General features: G+C 38.6%; 1 non-coding gene across 1 annotated transcript; it reads right to left on the bottom strand.

The window, feature by feature from the left end:
- Window positions 1-8,493: 8,493 nt before the first annotated feature.
- Window positions 8,494-8,600, bottom strand: LOC124504530 (U6 spliceosomal RNA). The gene has a single exon (XR_006960486.1). It is a non-coding gene; the product is annotated as a U6 spliceosomal RNA (small nuclear RNA).
- Between the last annotated feature and the right edge of the window lie 11,678 nt (window positions 8,601-20,278).

Below are 20,278 nucleotides of genomic sequence, written 5' to 3'. Positions count from 1 at the left end.
TTGGGTCGTTGCTGAAATCTATGGACCCTGAATTTGCAATTTTTTGATCCCAAATAAACATTTTTGTGTAATTATTGCCTCCTGACAATTTTAGGTTGAGAGCCTATTTTTCTTTTTTTTTTATTTTTTTAAATGTTTTATTTATTTTTGACACAGACAGAGACTGAGCATAAGCAGGTGAGAGGCAAGGAGAGAGGGAGACACAGAATCCGAAGCAGGCTCCAGGCTCTGAGCCGTCAGCACAGAGCCCAACGCGGGGCTCGAACTCACGAACCGAGAGATCATGACCTGAGCTGAAGTCGGAGGTTCAACCGACTGAGCCACCCAGGTGCCCCGAAGCCTGTTTTTCTATTGGATTGCTGATTGTTAGATATTTTACAACGAATATTTAATACATTTATATTCGTAAAAAATGAAAGATGTTAAAAAAAAATGTTAAAACTCTTGTCGAAAACAAACATACCGACCTTTGGTCCACGAGTCGAGAATCCGGCCAAGGAAGGACCCACAAACATCCTGCGACCACTTAAACAGAAGCCGGGATCCCACAGCGCACACTCCGAAGAGTCTCACCTGAACCCAAACACTTGCGTGCGCAAGGGAAATTTTGTGTGCGCATGCTCCAAACAGCCAGCGCCTCACCTGATTCCTAACGGAAAATCTGTCGTGCATGCTGATAAATAAACCTGCGCTCCTGGAGACTTTCCACAAAGACCTGACGGAGTTTGCTAATGATGGCTTTTGTAAAAGTATTTTCAATGGAGTTGCGGTGCAATTAGGGTGGATTTTAAGAATGCATAAGAGGGGCACCTGGGTGGCTCAGTCGGTTCCGCGTCTGTGGCTCAGGTCATGATCTCACGGTTTGTGCGTTCGAGCCCCACGTCCAGTTTGTACTGACCGCTCAGAGCCTGGAGCCTGTTTCGGATTCTGTGTCTCCCTTTCTGCCCCTCCCCTGCTTGTAGTCTCTCTCTCTCTCCAAAAAATAAATAAACATTAAAAAAAAAAAAGATTAAAAATGCCTAAGAGTCAGAGAGTAGAAGCAGGCACATCCCAGGGGCCTCCAAACTAGGTTACACAATGATTTTCCTAAAAATGCCCTTCCTGAGGGCATGAATGTGCTGTGGGCACAGCTTCTCCTTTCCCACCTCAGCTTTCATGTCACCTTTTCCCTTTTTACAAAAGAAAGGCGTGCATCTCTTCCTCCCCATCTGACAATGGCACATTGCCCCAGGGTGTGAAAATGTCCAGGGATGACAAGCAACGGGACAACTCAAAACGTTGCTATTGAATTGAGAAAGCAGTAATCCCAATAAATTATTTTGAAATTTTGGTGTTGTTTTTTTTTAATTTTTTAAATCTTTATTTATTTTTGAGAGAGAGACAGAGACAGAGCACAAGCGGGGGAGGAGCAGAGAGAGAGGGAGACACAGAATCCGAAGCAGGCTCCAGGCTCTGAGCTGTCAGCACAGAGCCAGATGCGGGGCTTGAACTCACAAACCGCGAGATCATGACCTGAGCCGAAGTCAGGCACTCAACTGACTGAGCCACCCAGGCGCCCCATGAAGTTTTGGTGTTTTCTTATTCTTTGCTTTCAACCAAATTGAAGGAGAACCTAGCGGTCTGGTCATAGATGATAATGTGGTGATAGTTCACACAATGTCATTTTTGGCATTAAGAGTCCAAAGACATGACTGATATGGTTATAACAAAATCTCTTCTACATCTATTTAGTTATATGAAGAAGTTTCTTATCACATAAAAATGAAAACTGGGATTTTATTCATGCAGAGCCCCATCGCTCTGAGCAGTAAGTTATCCTCAAAAATCAAAGCCAATTGAAAAAAAAATCCACTCACTCATTAAGATAGTATTTCCAATGAGATTTTACTTCAATGTGATTTTGATTAGTTGTATATTAGTATCACAATAAATCCACAAGACATTAACTTTTAGAAACTTCTGGTCATAGGAAAAAATTTAATTTCAAATACTTTTTTTCAGAGAAGCATGATAGGGTGATGAATAAAAGACTTTCAAGCATAAAGTATATTACATTAGGATTAAATTTTTGTGAGAGAAGTGAATTAGAATTAGGGCTTAAAGTAGAAAAAAGAATAATGTAAAACTTGTAAAAGAAGACTTTTTTAGTGGATGATGAGTATCAAATTGTATTTAGATTTATTGGATACATTTTAAAGATTGATGTGACCATTAAAACACAACTATTTAAAATATTCTGGAAATTACAGCGTTAGAGAGTATTTAACACAGTATAAAATATTTAGATGTTAACTTAAAAATGTGCAAAGAGGGGCACCGGGGTGGCTCAGTGGGTTAAGCATCTAACTCTTGACCTTGGCTCAGATCATGATCTCACAGTTGGTAAGTTCGAGCCCCACATCGGGCTCTGTGCTGATAGTGCAGAGTCTGCTTGGGATTCTGTCTCCCTCTCTCTCTGCCCCTCCCTTGCTTGTGCTGTCTGTCTCTCTCTCTCTCTCTCTCTCAAAAAAAAAAAATGTGCAAAGAAAGTACATAACTTTATAAAATTCTTCTAGGAGTTTCTTGCTGGAGGAAGCAGAAAAACTTGGAAGACCAGTGCTAAGGGAACTATTCTCTCAAGTTTTGCTGTGAGGGAGAACACAGAAATAGGATAGTATCTGAAAGGTAAACACAGGGTCGAGAGAGATGTTTTAAAGTATGAGATTAAGCATGTTTATATGCTGATGGGAGTGTAAGGGAGAAAAAATTCTCCTCTACTCTGTTAGCATCTCCAGCTAGGTCTAAGAATTAAACTGACATAAACAGATTAGTAGGAGGAAGAGGCATACAGGTTTTATTCTTACATGATCATGAGGACCTTCATAAGAGAATGAAGACTGGAAGAAGTGACAGGATCAGAAAGCTCTTATACCTTTTAGACAAAGAATACAAATGACAAAAGCGTTTGGGCTAGGGGCAGTAAACTGTAGCAAAGTGACTAGGAGATGTGTGGGCAGAGGGCCGGCAAAACTAGTGGAAGATAAGAGTCACTTTAGTAAATTTGTACAGATTCGTGTCAACGTTGATCCCCAGTCTTTGGTGATAAGGTTGTTTTCTTCCCTCCCAGAAAGGGAGGGCACCTTTCTCATGGAAATTCTATGGCCTGTTTTTAAGTAGATAAAGGTAGGTCAGAGAGCCCTTCCTGCAACTGCTGTTTCTCAAGTGCCTTCAGCTCAAAGTAATATGCCACAGCAGCATAGTTTAGGATGGTTGTTCTGAATTCCTTCAGGAATGATCTGGTAGATAGAGCTGATGTAGGAGAGGGGAGTGAAGTTCTTAGGAAGGTGAGAGACAAAGCCATCCAGGGCAGAAGCAGAGCGACTGGTCAACTTTGGTATAAGAGAAAAGGAGAAGGTAGCTGTGGGTGTAGGTAAATTATAGATAGGGTGGAAGGAGATGAAATAGTCTCTCTTTTTTTCAATAAAAAAAGGAATGAGATGGGGAATCAGCTGAGAGGGGGATGGGTTGTGGGAAGTGAGTGTTTAGGAAATGTTAAGAAGCAGAAGACAAACATATGTAAGCATAAGCTTATCTGAAATCCACATTTATAAACTAGAGAGACAACCAAATGTATTTGGTGGTCTGTGGAAAAAATTGTTTTTGCTTTACAGAAGGGAACTTCAGTGATTCAAGGTGTTCTTACCTAGAGAGAAAACATTAAAATGAATTTTTTCCTTATTAACCAACCCTGTATAAATATTATCATAGTTTTCATTTGTCTTCAATATTTTGAAATCCCCTCACAAATCTCAAAAAGTCATTAATGTTTGGGGCACGTGGGTGGCTCAGTTGGTTGAGTGTCCCACTCTTGATTTCGCCTCAGGTCATGATCCCAGGATTGTGGGATCGAGCCCCTCATCGGGCTCCATGCAGAGCAGGAAGCCTGCGTAAGATTCACTCTCTCAAGGCACCTGGGTGGCTCAGTTGGTTAAGTGTCTGACTTTGGCTCAGGGCATGCTCACACTGTCCGTGAGTTTGAGCCCCGTGGTTGGCTCTGTGCTGACAGCTCAGAGCCTGGAGCCTGCTTCAGATTCTGTGTCCCTCCTCTCTCCCTGCCCCTCCCCCCACTTGCACTCTGTATCATTCTCTCTCAAGAATAAATGTGCAGAGCCAAACCATAAGAGACTCTTAAAAAACTGAGAATAAACTGAGGGTTGATGGGGAGTGGGAGGGAGGGGAAAGTGGGTGATTGACATTGAGGAGGGCATCTGTTGGGATGAGCACTGGGTGTTGTATGGAAACCAATTTGACAATAAATTTAATATTTAAAAAAAGAATCAATGTGCAAAAAAAGGTTAAAAAAAAAAAGATTCACTCTCTCCCTGGGAATGCAAACTGGTGCAGCCACTCTGGAAAATAGTATAGAGGTTCCGCAAAAAGTGAAAAATAGAACTACCCTACGACCCAGCAATTGCACTACTAGGTATTTATCCAGAGGGTACAAAAATACTGATTCGAAGGGGCACATGCACCCCAGTGTTTATAGCAGCACTATAGACAATAGCCAAATTATGAAAAGAGCCCAAATGTCCATCGACTGAAGAATGGATAAAGAAGATGTGGTGGTATACACACACACACACACACACACACACACACACACACACACACACAATGGAATATTACTTGGTAATCAAAAAGAATGAAATCTTGCCATTTGCAACAACGTGGATGGAACTAGAGTGAAATAAGTCAGAGAAAGATAAATATGATATGATTTCACTCATATGTAGAATTTAAGAAACAAAACAGATGAACACAGGGGAAGGGAAGGAAAAATATGATAAAAGAGAGAGAGGCAAATTATCAGAGACTCTTAAATACAGAGAACAAACTGAGGGTTGCTGGAGGGGAGGTGAGTGGGTGAATGGGCTAAGTGGGTGATGGGCATTAAGGAGGGTACTTGTTGGGATGAGCACTGGGTGTTATATGTAAGTGAGGAATCAGTAAATTCTACTCCTGAAATCATTATTACACTATATGTTAACCAACTTGGATTTAGATAAAATTTAAAAATTAAAAATTAAATAAAAAAAACCGATTCTCTCCCTCTGCTCGTCTCCCCCTCTCTAAAATAAAAAATATATAAAATAAAATTTAAAAGAAGGAATTAAAAAATACAAACAGAAATGAAACAGGGTGCCTTGGTGGCTCAGTCAGTTAAGCGTCCAACTTCGGCTCAGATCATGATCTCATGGTCCATGAGTTTGAGCCCTGTGTCAGGCTCTGTGCTGACAGCTCAGAGCCTGGAGGCTGCTTCACATTCTGTGTCTCCCTCTCTCTCTCTGCCCTCCCCTGCTACTACTCTGTCTCCCTCTCATTCTCAAAAATAAACATTAAAAAAAATTTAATAATAAAATAAAAAATGAAAAACAAATACACTACAAATATTCCTACTATCTGAATCCTGAGTTTCAGATCCTAGATTTAGGTAGGAAATTAAAAAAAAAAAAACTTATCTAAATCTTTTTGTTCCTGAGTTTCAACTAGCCAAACCAGGAATTTGGATAGCAAAGAAATGATAAAAAAAATTTACTTGAGTTCCTTGTTCCTGAGTTTGGATAGCAAGGCTTGCCTTGAATATTTTTCTCCACACATATACACAATGATGTTAGAATCACTCATATCTATCAGAAATAATATGCATCATGCTCTACTTTTCTCTCTTCCTTATCCTCTAAATCCAGTCAATAAACTCCTACAAGTTTGTATCTCCTAACTCAAATCTATTTTTCTCCATCATTCTCAGTGTCTTAATGGTTTCCCTGCAAATCATGTTACTCTTCAGTCCATTCTTTACACTGTAACCAGACAAAATATTCTCAAAATTCTCATCATGGCTCTGTTCCATTTATCATCCTTCAGTGGCTCATCATTGCCCTTAGGATCATGGCTCTGTCTCCAGAGCTTCAACCCATGTCTTTTCCTGCTACTCCCACTCTATTCCAAGCACATTAAACTATTGCACTCGTCTTTTCCAGAAAGAGCCGCCCTCCTCTTATCTCCAGGGCTTTGTTTATGCTGTCCCTCCTTCCTGGAACATTGTCACACCCCAGCTGTGTGAAGAGCTCCTACTTCAGCTCTCAGCCTAAAATGTTACCTTCGTTGGAGAGTCTTTTCCTGACCTCTCTTTCCACTATCCAAAGTGTACATAAGAAGTTTCTTCTCTGAATTCCTATTGGACCCCATGCTCACCCTCGGATTGCAGTTTATTCTGTGATGCACCTTATCTATACCCCCTAAACTCAGTAGGAGCATGGTTACTATCACCAGCTCTTAGCACAGTGTCCAGCATGGAGGATATGCTTAATAAATGTTACTGAATAAATGAATAAACATTTTCAATAAAATTAGTATCACCTAGTCCATAAACTCAAATACAAATATATTCACAATGCTTTTATTTTTTGCAAACAATTGGTTAATTACTCATAAGTGCTTTTAGCAGAAAGCCCATTATGTCTCACTGTGGAAAAATCCCCCAAACATTGTCCAGATACCCCAAGGGATAACTTATTCAGTCAATAGTGGGCTCTGTTCTCTTCTTAATTGGAGTCTGATTATTGGCTAATGCCATAGTTTCTCATTAACTCATATCATAAATTTTGGAGACTGGTCCCACTCAATCCAAAAGACAATGCTTGCCCACTGCTTGTGGTTGATGCTCTTGCTTGCCTATATCCCTGCTGGGAGGTAAAGCTCTTCCAGGGATGACAAGCTAAGCTTGCCAAGGATGTTCCATATTTGACCCCCAAGGACCCACTTGTAGCAATCAGCTACAGCAGATCACACACAGCCCTGGCAGTGGGGGGGTTGGGGGGGGGTATTGGGTCAGGATAATAACACCGTATCAAGGTTCCAGAACCCCATTTCTTCATTTCTCTCTGATGAGGACCAATTCCCCCCCCCCCAAAAAGGGACTGTTTTGTTTTATTTTGTTTTGTTTTGTTTATATCAAGACAGAGAAAGTCTTGCTATGTCTTTCTCCCAGGACATGCAGAATCCTTACCCTTCCAAATAAGGCTTCTTTCTGCCAATCTCTATCCTAGCCTGTGCTGTGAAAGAAAGGAAAAATACAAATCTTATCTTTAGCAGAGACTTTTCTGGTGGGACACCCTGGTATGTCAAGAAGGAAGAGACTGGAATAGAAGGACACAGACCTGGTTGGAAGTTTGGAAATTTGAGTATATCCGAACTCTGCAACCAACTAATTGGTATGATGACTTTAGCCTCTCTAGGCCTCAATTTTACCATCTGAAAAAACAAGAGAATCTTCAAGACCCTTTCTAGCTCTTTAGAATTCTATAATTTCAGTATTTTTTAAAATCTATTTTGTTGGGATATAATTTATATATAATAAAATGCACCCATTTTAAGTATATAGTTATATATGTTTTGATAATTTTATACTACAATCAAGTTATAAAACATTTCTATCAGGGCATCTGGGTGGCTCAGTCTGTTGAGCATCCAACTCCAGATTTTGGCTCAGGTCAAGATTTCATGGTTCCTGAATTCGAGCCCTGCATTGGGCTCTGTGCAGACAGCGAGGAGCCTGCTTGGGATTCTCTCTCTCTCTCTCTCTCTCTCTCTCTCTCTCTCTCTCTCTCTCCCCCTCTCTCTGCCCCTCCCCTGCTTGTGCTCTATATCTCTCTCAATATAAATAAATAAACATTTAAATAAAATAAATAAATAAACAAACAAACAAACAAACAAAACATTTCTATCATAGTTCCTTCATGCCCTTTTGTAGTTAATCTCCCTTCCCCTATCCTTAGCCCCAGGCAACCATTGATCTGTTGTCATTATGGTCTTGCCTATTCTAGAATTTCATGTAAATGAAATGATACAGTAAATGCTCTATTTTACTATTTTTTTAAAATTTCTTTTTAAGTAATCTCTACACTCAATGTGGGACTCAAACTTACAACCCCAGCCAAGTGGCTGGCTCAGTTGGTGAAGCATGTGACTCTTGATCTTGGGGTTGTAGGATCAAGCCCCATGTTGAGTGTAGAGATTACTTAAAAATGAAATCTTAAAAAAATAAAATGGGGCACCCGGTGGCTCAGTCGGTTAAGCATCAGACTTCGGCTTGGGTCGTGATCTCACGCGTCATGAGTTCAAGCCCCATATTGAGCTGTCTGCTGTTGGCACAGAGCCTGCTTCGGATCCTCTGTCCCCCTCTCTTCCTGCCCCTCCCCTGCACTCTCTCTCTCTCTCTCTCTCAGAAATAAATTAATGTTTATTAATTAAACATTAAATGTTTATTAAATAATTAAACATTAAATGTTTATTAATTAAACGCGGGGCTCAAACCCACAAACTGTGAGATCATGGCCTGAGCCGAAGTCAGATGCCCAACCGAATGAGCCACCCAGGTGCCCCAAAAACAAATAAATGTTTTTAAAAAATAAATAAAATTAAATAAAATTGTGGTAAAATATACAGAACAAAAAAAAAAATAGGGACTGCATCATAAAGTGTGTCATCCTTGCACAGGGGTCATGCTAATCTTCTCTGTATAGTTCCAATTTTAATATAGGCACTGCCAAAACAAGCACAACATGCAAAGACCTCTTGTGTATCTGAGGCTTTTGGTTTTTTTTTTTTTTTTTTGCATGACATGTTTTTATTATTTACATCTATTATTGCATATTCGAGATATTTTAAATTGATTTTTAAAGCAAATTATGTTTCTAGACGGGATACATTTTTTAAAATATCTCCATTCATACATTAGAAAGTTAAATAGGGGCACCTGGATGGCTCAGTCAGGTAAGCGTCCAGCTTTGGCCCAGGTCATTGTCTAATGGTTTGTGAATTTGAGCCCCCCCCATCAGACTCTCTGCTGTCAGCTCAGAGCCCACTCCCCCGCATGCATGTGCCTACTTTCTCACTTTCAAAAATAAATAGACATTTTTTAAAAAGTTAAATAACCTTGAGTAATTTCTTGGTGTCTGTTGGTTAAAAAAAATGTTCTGTGTTACTACTTTCAGAATCAATTGATTTCATAAGAATGTAATGGTGATCCATATAAAGATGGTATTGGAGCAGGGCAGCAAGTAATGGCAGCCCAGGACAGCACTGGTAAGGGTGGCAGGGACAACCTGTTGGGGTCAGGAGACAGGCTCATACAGGGAATTGAACAAGTAAGTAAATATATTTCAGATAACAGCGGCCAGATTTCTCACTGACTGAGAAGGAAGATACAAAAACAAAAAAAGAGAAAGTTAGAATGAATCCAGTAGTATTGAACTGGATTTGGAATTATCAATATGAATTAATAGTTTACAATATAGGTGGATAGTGATACAGATAAATATAGAAGTAAAGGTATATACTTATACTTCCTAGCTCTGTCCACAGAGTGAGCCCAGAAGCAGAAACATCCTAATAGAAATGAGCACATCTAGAACCTGATGTTGGTTTCTAGATACTACTCTCTATCAAAAGGAACCAGTGTTCCTTGAATAAATAGCTGATTCCAGAGGGGAATAAGGAAAATACAAGTTGAGCTTAGAACATCTTATGCCAGGAAATATGGAAGTCCTCAAAAAAAAAAAAAAAAAAAAAAAACAACCAAAACCAAACCCAAAACATGATGGGAACATGTCAAGAAGATACACGATATGGCTTGCAGGGGTTCTCATTGGCCAAATCTGAGATAATTATAACATTATAATAATACTTACACATTGTAACTTACTGAATTAAATAGAATTCATGATATAAGCAAATGAATAAAGTATGGAGAGAAGAGAGAGCTTTTTTTTTTTATAGTAGAACAGAATTAGAAAAAAACCCGTTTGACAATTATCATGGTAATAATTAATTCAAGAGAGAATCATCAATGGATTCTAATACCAGTAGATAAAAATGAGATGAGGAATTAGATATTGGTACAGTTTCAAGGTATCTCCACATGAAATATCTATTAACTTATAAAGATGCAATGTAACTTCACAACAGAGAAAATTAGAAGACATTATCTTAAGTGATCAAATTTAATACCATCAACAATGTACAAACTGACACTGTGTGCCCCTCAATGGGATATGAGGATTCACTGAATGAATGAATACAAATATGAAGGGCATTCTACAAAATGACTATGTCTTATAATCTTCAAAAATGTCAAAGGGATTCCTTCTCTGCAGAGGACAGACACTCTCCTTGCAGGAAGTTGAGGTGGACCAGAGGGAGTGTTGAGGAGGAGTGGCAGGGTCAGTTTCAGTGCCAGCTTCAGGTAAGGACATAGGGTTGGTGGGGCATTGGGCTCTGGTTGCCCACTGAGAATCGCACCCACCTTCTCATGAAAAATAAAATTTATGTATGTATGTATGTATGTATGTATGTATGTATGATTCAAGGATTTGTTAAGCCATACATGCAAAACATACCGCTAATTGCATTAGCAAAGATCAATGTAAAAAACACTCCACAATTCTGCAACTGTCAATTTAAAAAATTTTGTTCTAGTGGTTGAAAGGCACACCCTTGTGTTCTTGCCTGTGGGTAAGTTGTATGGAAGTTGGTTGGCAGGAGCGGGGGCTTACAGAACATGACAGACCCAAAGGAACATGGCTAATTAGGCAGAGCAACAGGAAGCCTGTGTGTGTGTATGTGGGAGGCAGGTGGTGAGGCAAGGAGGAGGGTTAGCATTAGTCAAGGTACAGTATTGGTGATCTGGCAAGACAGTGGTGTTAAGAAAGTTCATAGTTTAGGAATATCTAAAATATTTCAAAAACTGTAAAGCTGCAACATATGATTTTTGCACCTAGTTACTAGAAAACTAAGGAAAGTGTTTATTAGCTTTGAGTAATGTAACAAGGAAACAGAAATGCACTTTTACTACTCTACAAAAAAAAAGTCTAATGCATTAACAGAAAGATTTTATAATACAAGGAGGCATATCGTTCATTAAGAAGGGGTTCTATAAGAAAGCACTAAGTTAGCAACTATGGGAACAACCAGTTCAAAGATGAGTTAAATACCCGGTTTCAGGAGGGATAGCACATCTAAGAACAGACTTTCTCTCACCTCTCATTATCCATAATCACATGTGCATTTTTAAACCACTGCTAAAGGAGCTAAATCACCATTAGTAGTTTGGACTATTCAAAATTCATCTTATAGGGCTAGTGAAAGGCCAGCTTCCCTTAAAAACATTTGACTACTTAATATCTGAACAAAATTAGCAAAGACATTAGGGAATGATTGCTGGGTAAGCAACCAAAATCATCTGCCATAATGCTCATTAATTCAATTGAATAATATTTAAAGATTTCTTTAAATATCTCTATTTTCAAGTGTACAGGAAAGTTTAAAGAGTATATATTATATATAGTGGGTTTATGAATTTATTTCACAACATTGAGGTATTTGATTTTTCTAGACCCAATTACAAACTCAAACATCCACTCAGTTCCCTCACCCCACTGATTCACATAAATCCCAGTGCTGGTGCCCCTGACACCTAATCCATTTGTCTGGTCATTGACCTCCCCAACCTCACCATTCACTGAGATGTATGTATTCACACCTCCATCCGATCACCAACTATGTAGTCCAATAGAGACCAGAGTCTAGTATGAAGGGAATGGGAAAGAAGAGTGTTAAGATGAACAAAGGGATTATAGGGACAACCCCTGTCCCCTTCCCATATATACTGACTCCCATATACATATAACGTCAGAAACTCAAAAACCCAATGTAGACATTATTAGATTGCATAAGTGTTGTTCACTGAAGAGCCAAATACTTTACTGTGATTGTACTTTTTTATCTCTGGATTTAGTGCATAACTGAAAGAAGATCCGCTTCGTGTCTCTCCTCTGTTGGGTCCCTTGTGTTTGAGGAACCACATCTTCCTTTTCCTTTATATTACATTCACAAACAACTTCTGGAGAAAGTATGTGTGGGAGGTAAACTGAGTCACTGACTGACTCAAACTGACCACTCTGCTGCCACACTTGAAATTTCACTAGTTAGAGAATGCCACATTCAAAGCATTTTCTATTGTCTTCTTTGCATGGTTCCATTGTCCACAACCTTCCACTGTTGCTCTTGAGAATACAATGTCATTTCAATTCCCTATACTTTGAATATGCCCTGATTTTTTTTCTTTTGTAAAAGTATTTAGAATTTTTTCTTTATCTCTGGCAATGTGAATTTTAAAATGATATATCTTGTTTTTGTTTCTTTGGCATCACTTTTATTTTTTATTATAAAAAACACAAGAGGGGCACCTGGGTAGCTCAATCGGTTAAGTGTCTGACTTCACCTCAGGTCATGATGTCATGGTTCATGGGTTTGAGCCCCACATCGGGCTCTCTGCTTTCAACGTGGAGCCTGCTTTGGATTCTCTGTCTCCCTCTTTCTGCCCTGCCCCTGCTAACTCTTGAGCTCTCTCACTCAAAACTAATGAAACATTAAAAAATAAATTAAAACACACACGCACAAAAGTTTTAAGAAATGATTAACATAAGACGATTCAGAACCATGATGAGTTATTTTTTTTTTTTAATTTTTTTTTTCAACATTTATTTATTTTTGGGGCAGAGAGAGACAGAGCATGAACGGGGGAGGGGTAGAGAGAGAGAGGGAGACACAGAGGGAAACAGGCTCCAGGCTCTGAGCCATCAGCCCAGAGCCTGACGCGGGGCTCGAACTCCCGGACGGCGAGATCGTGACCTGGCTGAAGTCGGACGCTTAACCGACTGCGCCACCCAGGCGCCCCCCATGATGAGTTATTAAACTCATTTTCTAGGGGCACCTGGGTGGCTCAATTGGTTAAGTATCTGACTCTTGATCTTGGCACAGCTCACGATCTCTTGGTGGGATTGAACCCTGCATCAGGCTCTGTGCTGACCGTGTGGAGCCTGCTTGGGATTCTCTCTCTCTCTCTCTCTCTCTCTCTCTCTGCCCCTTTCCTGCATGTGCACACACTTTCTTTCAAAATAAATAAATAAACTTAAAAAAAGTTTAAACTCATTTTCTATATACATACAACTAAAATTCCAAAAGCAGAATATCATTAAATGTGAAACACATGGTAGGACTGTCCATATATACATAGCACGGGCAGAAATCTGCCTGCAGTCATCTCTGAATCTTTCATGTTCATATCATTGATGCAAAAAAACCTGCAATTAAACTTCTACACTTCAGTTGTCTTACCATATATATATATATATATATATATATATATTCAAGTTTTCATCTGAATTCCAGTTAGTTAACCTACAATGTAATTTTAGTTTCAGGTACAGAATCTAGTGATTCATCACTTATATACAACACCCAGTGCTCAACACAAGTGCCCTCCTTAATACCCATTGTCCATTTAACCAATCCCCACCCCCTCATCTACTTCTCCTCCAGTAACCCTTAGTTTGTTTTCTATCATTGAGTCTGTTTCCAGGTTTGCCTCTCTCTTTTTTTCCCCCATGTTCATTTGTTTTTTGTCTTAAATTCCACATATGAGTAAAATCATATGGTATTTGTCTTTCTTTGACTATTTGGCTTAGCATAATACTCTCCATCTGTGTCATTACAAATGACAAGATTTCAGGGGCGCCTGGGTGGCGCAGTCGGTTAAGCGTCCGACTTCAGCCGGGTCATGATCTCGCGGTCCGTGAGTTCGAGCCCCGCGTCGGGCTCTGGGCTGATGGCTCAGAGCCTGGAGCCTGTTTCCGATTCTGTGTCTCCCTCTCTCTCTGCCCCTCCCCCGTTCATGCTCTGTCTCTCTCTGTCCCAAAAATAAATAAACGTTGAAAAAAAAATTTAAAAAACAAATGACAAGATTTCATTCTTTTTAATGAATATTGAATATTGAACATTACTCAATATTCCACTGTGTGTATGTATGTGTGTATGTATATATACATACACCACATCTTCTTTATCCATTCATCAGTGGATGGACATTTCAGGTCTTTCCATAATTTGGTTATTGTTGATAATGCTGCTATAAACTTTTGGGTGCATGTATCCCTTTGAATCAGTATTTTTGTATCCTTTGGGTAAATACCTAGTAGTGCAATTGCTGGTAGTTCTATTTTTAACTTTTTGAGGAATCTCCATACTGTTTTCCAGAGTGGCAGCACCGGTTTGCATGCCCACCAACAGTGCAAGAGGGTTCCCCTTTCTCTACATCCTCACCAACATTTGTTGTTTCCTTTGTGGTTAATTTTAGCCATTCTGACAGGTGTGAGGTGATATCTTATTGTAGTTTTGATTTGTATTTCGCTGATAATGAGTGATGTTGAGCATCTTTTCATGTGTCTGTTAGCTATCTGTATGTCTTCTTTGGAAACATATCTATTCATGTCTTGTGCCCATTTTTTAACTGGGTTATTTTTTAGGGGGAGGTGTTGAGTTTGATAAGTTCTTTCTATATTTTGGATACTAACCCTTTATCAAGATATGTCATTTGCAAATATCTTCTCCCATTCTGAAGGTTGCCTTTTAGTTTCATTGATTATTTCCTTCAGTATGCAGGAGCTTTTTATCTTGATGAAATCCAAATAGTTTATTTCTGCTTTTGCTTCCCTTTGCTTCAGGAGACATATCTAGTAAAAAGTTGTTATGGCGGATGTCAGAGGTTACTGCCTGTGTTCTCCTCTAGGATTTTGATGGTTTCCTGTCTCACGTTTAGGTCTTTCATCCATTTTGAATTTATTTTTGTGTATTGTGTAAGAAAGTGGCCCGGTTTCATTCTTTTGCATGTTGCTGTCCGGTTTTTCCAACACCATTTGTTGAAGAGACTGTATTTTTCCCATCGTATATTCTTTTCCGCTTTATTGAAAATTAGTTGACCATAACTGGTAGACCACCATAATTAGTAGACCACAATTGTGAGTCTAATTCTGGACTTTATATTCTGTTCCATTGATCTATGGAACAAAAATAGTCTGTTTTTGTGCCACTACCATACTGTCTTGATGACTACAGCTTTGTATTATAGCTTGAAATCTGGAATTGTGATGCCTCCAGCTTTGGTTTTCTTTTTTAAGATTGCTTTGGCTATTCAGGGTCTTTTCTGGTTCCATACAAATTTTAGGATTTTTTGTTTTAGCTCTGTGAAAAATGCTGGTGGTATTTTGATCGGGATTGCATTAAATGTGTAGATTGCTTAGACATTTTAACAACATTTGTTCCTCCAATCCATGAGCATTAAATGTTTTTCCATTTCTTTGTGTCATCTTCAATTTCTTTCATCAGTTATTTACAGTTTTCAGAATAGAGATTTTTCATCTCTTTGGTTAGATTTATTCCTAGATACCTTATGGTTTTTGGTGCAATTGTAAATGTGATCAATTCCTTGATTTCTCTTTCTACTGCTTCTTTATTAGTGCTAAGAAATGCAACAGATTTCTGTACATTGATTTTGCATCAACTTTACTGAATTTGTGTATCAGTCCTAGCAATTTTTGGGGGGAGGCTTTTGGGTTTTCTATATAGAGTATCATGTCATCTGCAAATAGTGAAAACTTGACTTCTTCCTTGCCAATTTAGATGTCTTTTATTTCTTTTTGTTGTCTGGTTGCTGAGGCTAGGACTTCCAGTACTATGTTAAATAACAGTGGGACAGTGGACATCCCTTCCTTGTTCCTGACTGTGGAGGAAAAACTCTGTTTTTCCCCATTGAGGATGGTATTAGCTGTGGGTTTTTCATATGTGGGCCTTTATGATGTTGAGGTATGTTCCTTCTATCCCTACTTTGTTGAGGGCTTTTATCAAGAATGAATGCTGTACTTTGTCAAATGCTTTTTCTGCATCTATTGAGAGGATCAAATGGGTTCTTATCCTTTCTTTTATTATTTTGGTGCATCGCATTGATTGATTTGCCAATATTGAACCATCCTTGCAACCAAGGAATAAATTCCACTTGATCATGGTGAATGATTCTTTCAAGGTACTTTTGGCTTTGATTTGCTAGTATTTTGTTGAGAAGTTTTGTAGCCATGTTCATCAGGGATACTGGCCTGTAGTTCTCTTTTTTAGTGGAGACTTTGTTTGGTTTTGGAATCAGGATAATGCTGGCCTCGTAGAATTAGTTTGGAAGTTTTACTTCTATTTCTATTTTTGGAATAGTTTGAGAAGAATAGGTGTTAACTCTTCTTCAAATGTTTGGTAGAATTCCCCTGGGAAACCATATGGCCCTGGACTTTTGTTTGTTGGGAGATTTTTGGTTACTGATTCAATTTCTTTGTTGGTTATTGGTCTGTTCAAGTTTTCTAGTTCCTCCTGTTTCAGTTTTAGTAGTTTATATGTTTCTAGGAATTTATCCATTTTTTCCAGATTGCCCAATTTATTGGCATATGATTTTTTTGTAATATTCTTATAATTGTTTGATATATATATTTTAAGGAATATTAAAGATATGAACAAAATGTATTAAAGTCAGTTTCTGTTAAGGGCTTTCTGTGCTTTATTCTGAACAATTGTGCACAATATCTTGAGAAAAACTTGTACCCCATTTCTAGTTAAGATAGTAGAGAGTTTTCTAGTTCTTTTTTTAGTCAATTTTTTTTCAATCATTTGAGAGCAAAGTACAAAAATAGCTCATGAACCAAATCACATTTTTATATTGTCATGTTCATTATAAAATGCCACTCAATTCTCCAATGCCTGTTAAATTCTTTCCTCATATTAACATCCCTCTTTTGAAATACCTAGTGTGGTTTCTGTTTCTCTGACATACAATCTTTTTATAGTCGCTAATTTTAAAAACACGTAAACTATAAAAAAAAAAAAAGAAAAAAATAGAGCAAAGTGGTTGGACTTACTCAATCAGATATAAAGATCTTTATAAAGCACAGTAATAAGATAGTGTACTTTTAGCACAGGACTAGACAAAGACCAATGGAACAAAATAAGAATCCCAGAAAAACATATATACATAGAAACATGATTTATGTCAGGTAGCATTATAAATCAGTGGAAAAAGGATAAATGGGGCTGGAATCATTTTACATTTAAGTGGGAAAAAAAAAAGAATCAGATCCCCACTTTATCTCATACACAAAGTCAATAACAGGTGAATTAATGTGAAAAAACAAACTTTAAAAGTTCTGAAAGCAAATATTGGTATAAATATCAGGATATGAAAAGATTTTTTAAATAAGACACAGAAACTACCAACCATTAAGGAAAAAACTGGCATATATGACTACATCAAAATTAACTTCCATGAACAAAGGCACCTTAAGCAAAGTGGAATGCCACAGTCTGAAAGAAAATACTCATAATGTATCAATCCATAAAGGATTGTATCCTTCAGAATATAAAGAAATCTTACAAAATCAATTTTAAAAAACTCAATAGAAAAATGGGCAAAGGATATAAATAGGCAATTTTCAGAACAGGAAACACAAATGGCCAATAAAAATGTGAATATATGCTTAACCTCAGTAATAATTAGAGGCATATAAATAAAAATAACAAGACAAGGGCGCTTGGGTGACTCAGTCGGTTAAGCGTCCGACTTCAGCCAGGTCACGATCTCGCGCTCCGTGAGTTCGAGCCCCGCGTCGGGCTCTGGGCTGATGGCTCAGAGCCTGGAGTCTGCTTCCGATTCTGTGTCTCCCTCTCTCTCTGACCCTCCCCTGTTCATGCTCTGTCTCTGTCTCAAAAATAAATAAACGTAAAAAAAAAAATTAAAAAAAAAAAGCAAGACAATATTTCAGTCTCACTGGACTAGTAAATATTAGTCGATCAGTACTGTGGTAACCATTCACAAACATTCAGACCCTGAAGAAGAAATGGGAGCTCTTGAAAGTTAGATGTCGTCACATGACTGGTTTTGGCCAATTAAATATGAGCAGAAGTGATGTGTGTCACTTCTGGTCAGACACTTTTTTTTTGTGCTTATTTTTGAGAGAGAGAGAGAGAAGGATAGAACAGGGGAGGGCAGAAAGAGAAAGGGACAGAGGATTGGAAGCAGGCTCTGTGCTGACAGCAGAGAACCGGATGTGGGGCTTGAACACACGAACTGAGATCAAAGTCTTCGCTCAGCTGAGCCACCCAGGCGCCCCAAGGGCAGAAACTTTAAAAACCAGAGTGCAACCCTTTTTTAGTTTTTCCCTGCCTCACAGTAGCTTGTGTCAGGTTGGAGCCCCTGTCAGCGCAGGGCCCTGAGTGACTCTGATGAACAGAACTTCAATGCTGACCCGCACTGTACTTGCAGCATGAGCAAGAAATAAGACTGAATGAAGCCATTGAGATTTTGTGGTTGTTGGTTATTGTGGCATGATTTAGTTATCCTGACTGATATAATCTTAATTCTTGGTGAGGAAACTGAACAACAAGGACTCTGATACCCTGCTGGTAGGAGTCTAAGCAGGCACAACAACTGTGGGGAAAAGTTTAGAAATGTTTGATCAAGCTGACAATATCTTTTTTTTTTTTTTCCAACGTTTATTTATTTTTGGGACAGAGAGAGACAGAGCATGAACGGGGGAGGGGCAGAGAGAGAGGGAGACACAGAATCGGAAACAGGCTCCAGGCTCTGAGCCATCAGCCCAGAGCCTGACGCCGGGCTCGAACTCACGGACCGTGAGATTGTGACCTGGCTGAAGTCGGACGCTTAACCGACTGCGCCACCCAGGCGCCCCAAGCTGACAATATCTTCAACTCATGTGTACACATGGATAATGATCAAAAGTTTTAACTGCAGCATTATTTTGAGACAAAAACTGAAAATTACCTCAATGTCCATTGACAGGAAATGGATAAGTACACTTTGGTAGATTCATAGAATAGATTACTATAGAATAGCTAAAATAAATACACTTAACCTATCTCTCTCAAAATGTATGAGTCTCAAAAACATAATTTAGATTCTAAAAAATGATGTAAGGAGATGCACAGTATGATTTCATCATGTATAAAGGTTATATAGTATATTATGCTGTGGATGCATAATATATGTAGTAAAAGTACAACAATATGCATGGGCATAATAAACATTAAATTCAGGGAAGTGTTTACTTTGAGGTAAGTAAAAGTTAGAAGGATCATCTATAAAAGGGTGAAGGTATTTGGAATATTTCATTTCTTATAAAAATATATATCATGTTATTATGTAAAAATGCTGAACTGAGGGTACCTAGATGTTTGTTGTATTACCCTCTATGCTTTTCTGTCTACTTGAAATATTTAATAATAATTAAAAAGAGAATAAAGGCAGGCAAAAATGAAAAAGAAGGAGCATCTATAATTCTACCTCCTCTGACCTATCCCTGAAATAAACTCTAGTAACGTATTGGTGTAAATCTGTCCGGTTGTCTCTGTCCAGCTGGAGAGGAGGAACAGGGTGGCAGGTCTTCAGACAACTGCAGTGAGGACAGAGCACAGAGTTCAGCTGGCTAGGTAATCTGGACCTTAACTTACTCATTTAAAGGATGTTGTTTGTGGGGCACCTGGGTGACTCAGTCAGTTAAGTGTCCAACCCTTGATTTTGGCTCAGGTCATGATCTCAGGGTTTGTGAGATCAAGCCCCACAATGGGATCTATGCTGACAGCAGAGAGCCTGGTGCGGGGCTCAAATTTACAAACTGTGAGATCATGACCTGAGTTAAAGTCAGACGCTCAACCCACTAAGCCACTCAGGCTATTTAAACATTTTTCCCTCTTAATTTTTCAGAACCATTATAGACGTCTAAATACCTAGAAGTATACTTCTTATGCTAGAACATTCCTTTGAGAATTGACAATTCTGGCATTGAAGAAGGGCATCGACTTTAAACTTTATCTGAAAAGTGGTATTCCTTGTTCTTTTTCGGTTTTGTTTTTTTCTCATTTGCATTCTAGGATTCCTTAGGTATTTTAGCTATAATTTCCCTTGATAGTTATTTTTTCAATATTCTGTTTTCGTCTCCAAACAAGATGCACATGCACACTTGGTAAGGAGGCTAAGTTTCACGTGTGATTTAATTTAAGCTATGGTTTCCTTGCACTTTTAGTGCCACCTTGTGGCAGTGCTCTGGTGTCAGAATCTATACTTTCCTGATTTTTTTTTTTTTTTAATGCTCCTGAACACATTTCCATCTGAGGTTTACAGTGTTAGTCATTTAAAGATATCATGTCACAAAGCAGTGTGGTTCTCAATCCATCTGCATAAGAGAGTCACGTGGTGACTCTAGGCCCACTCTAGAACCACTGTCCAAAAGTCATCAGCCAAAGCTAGATGTCATTTAACAAATACTTCCACCACTTACTACTTACTGGGAAA

The sequence above is a fragment of the Lynx rufus genome, unplaced genomic scaffold (genome assembly GCF_022079265.1).
Source record: "Lynx rufus isolate CCGP_SWC_20201006 ecotype Redwood Valley unplaced genomic scaffold, mLynRuf1.p SCAF_8, whole genome shotgun sequence".
Lineage (NCBI taxonomy): Eukaryota > Metazoa > Chordata > Mammalia > Carnivora > Felidae > Lynx > Lynx rufus.
Note: the sequence above shows the minus strand (reverse complement) of the source record. Positions and strands in the feature narration are given on the sequence as shown.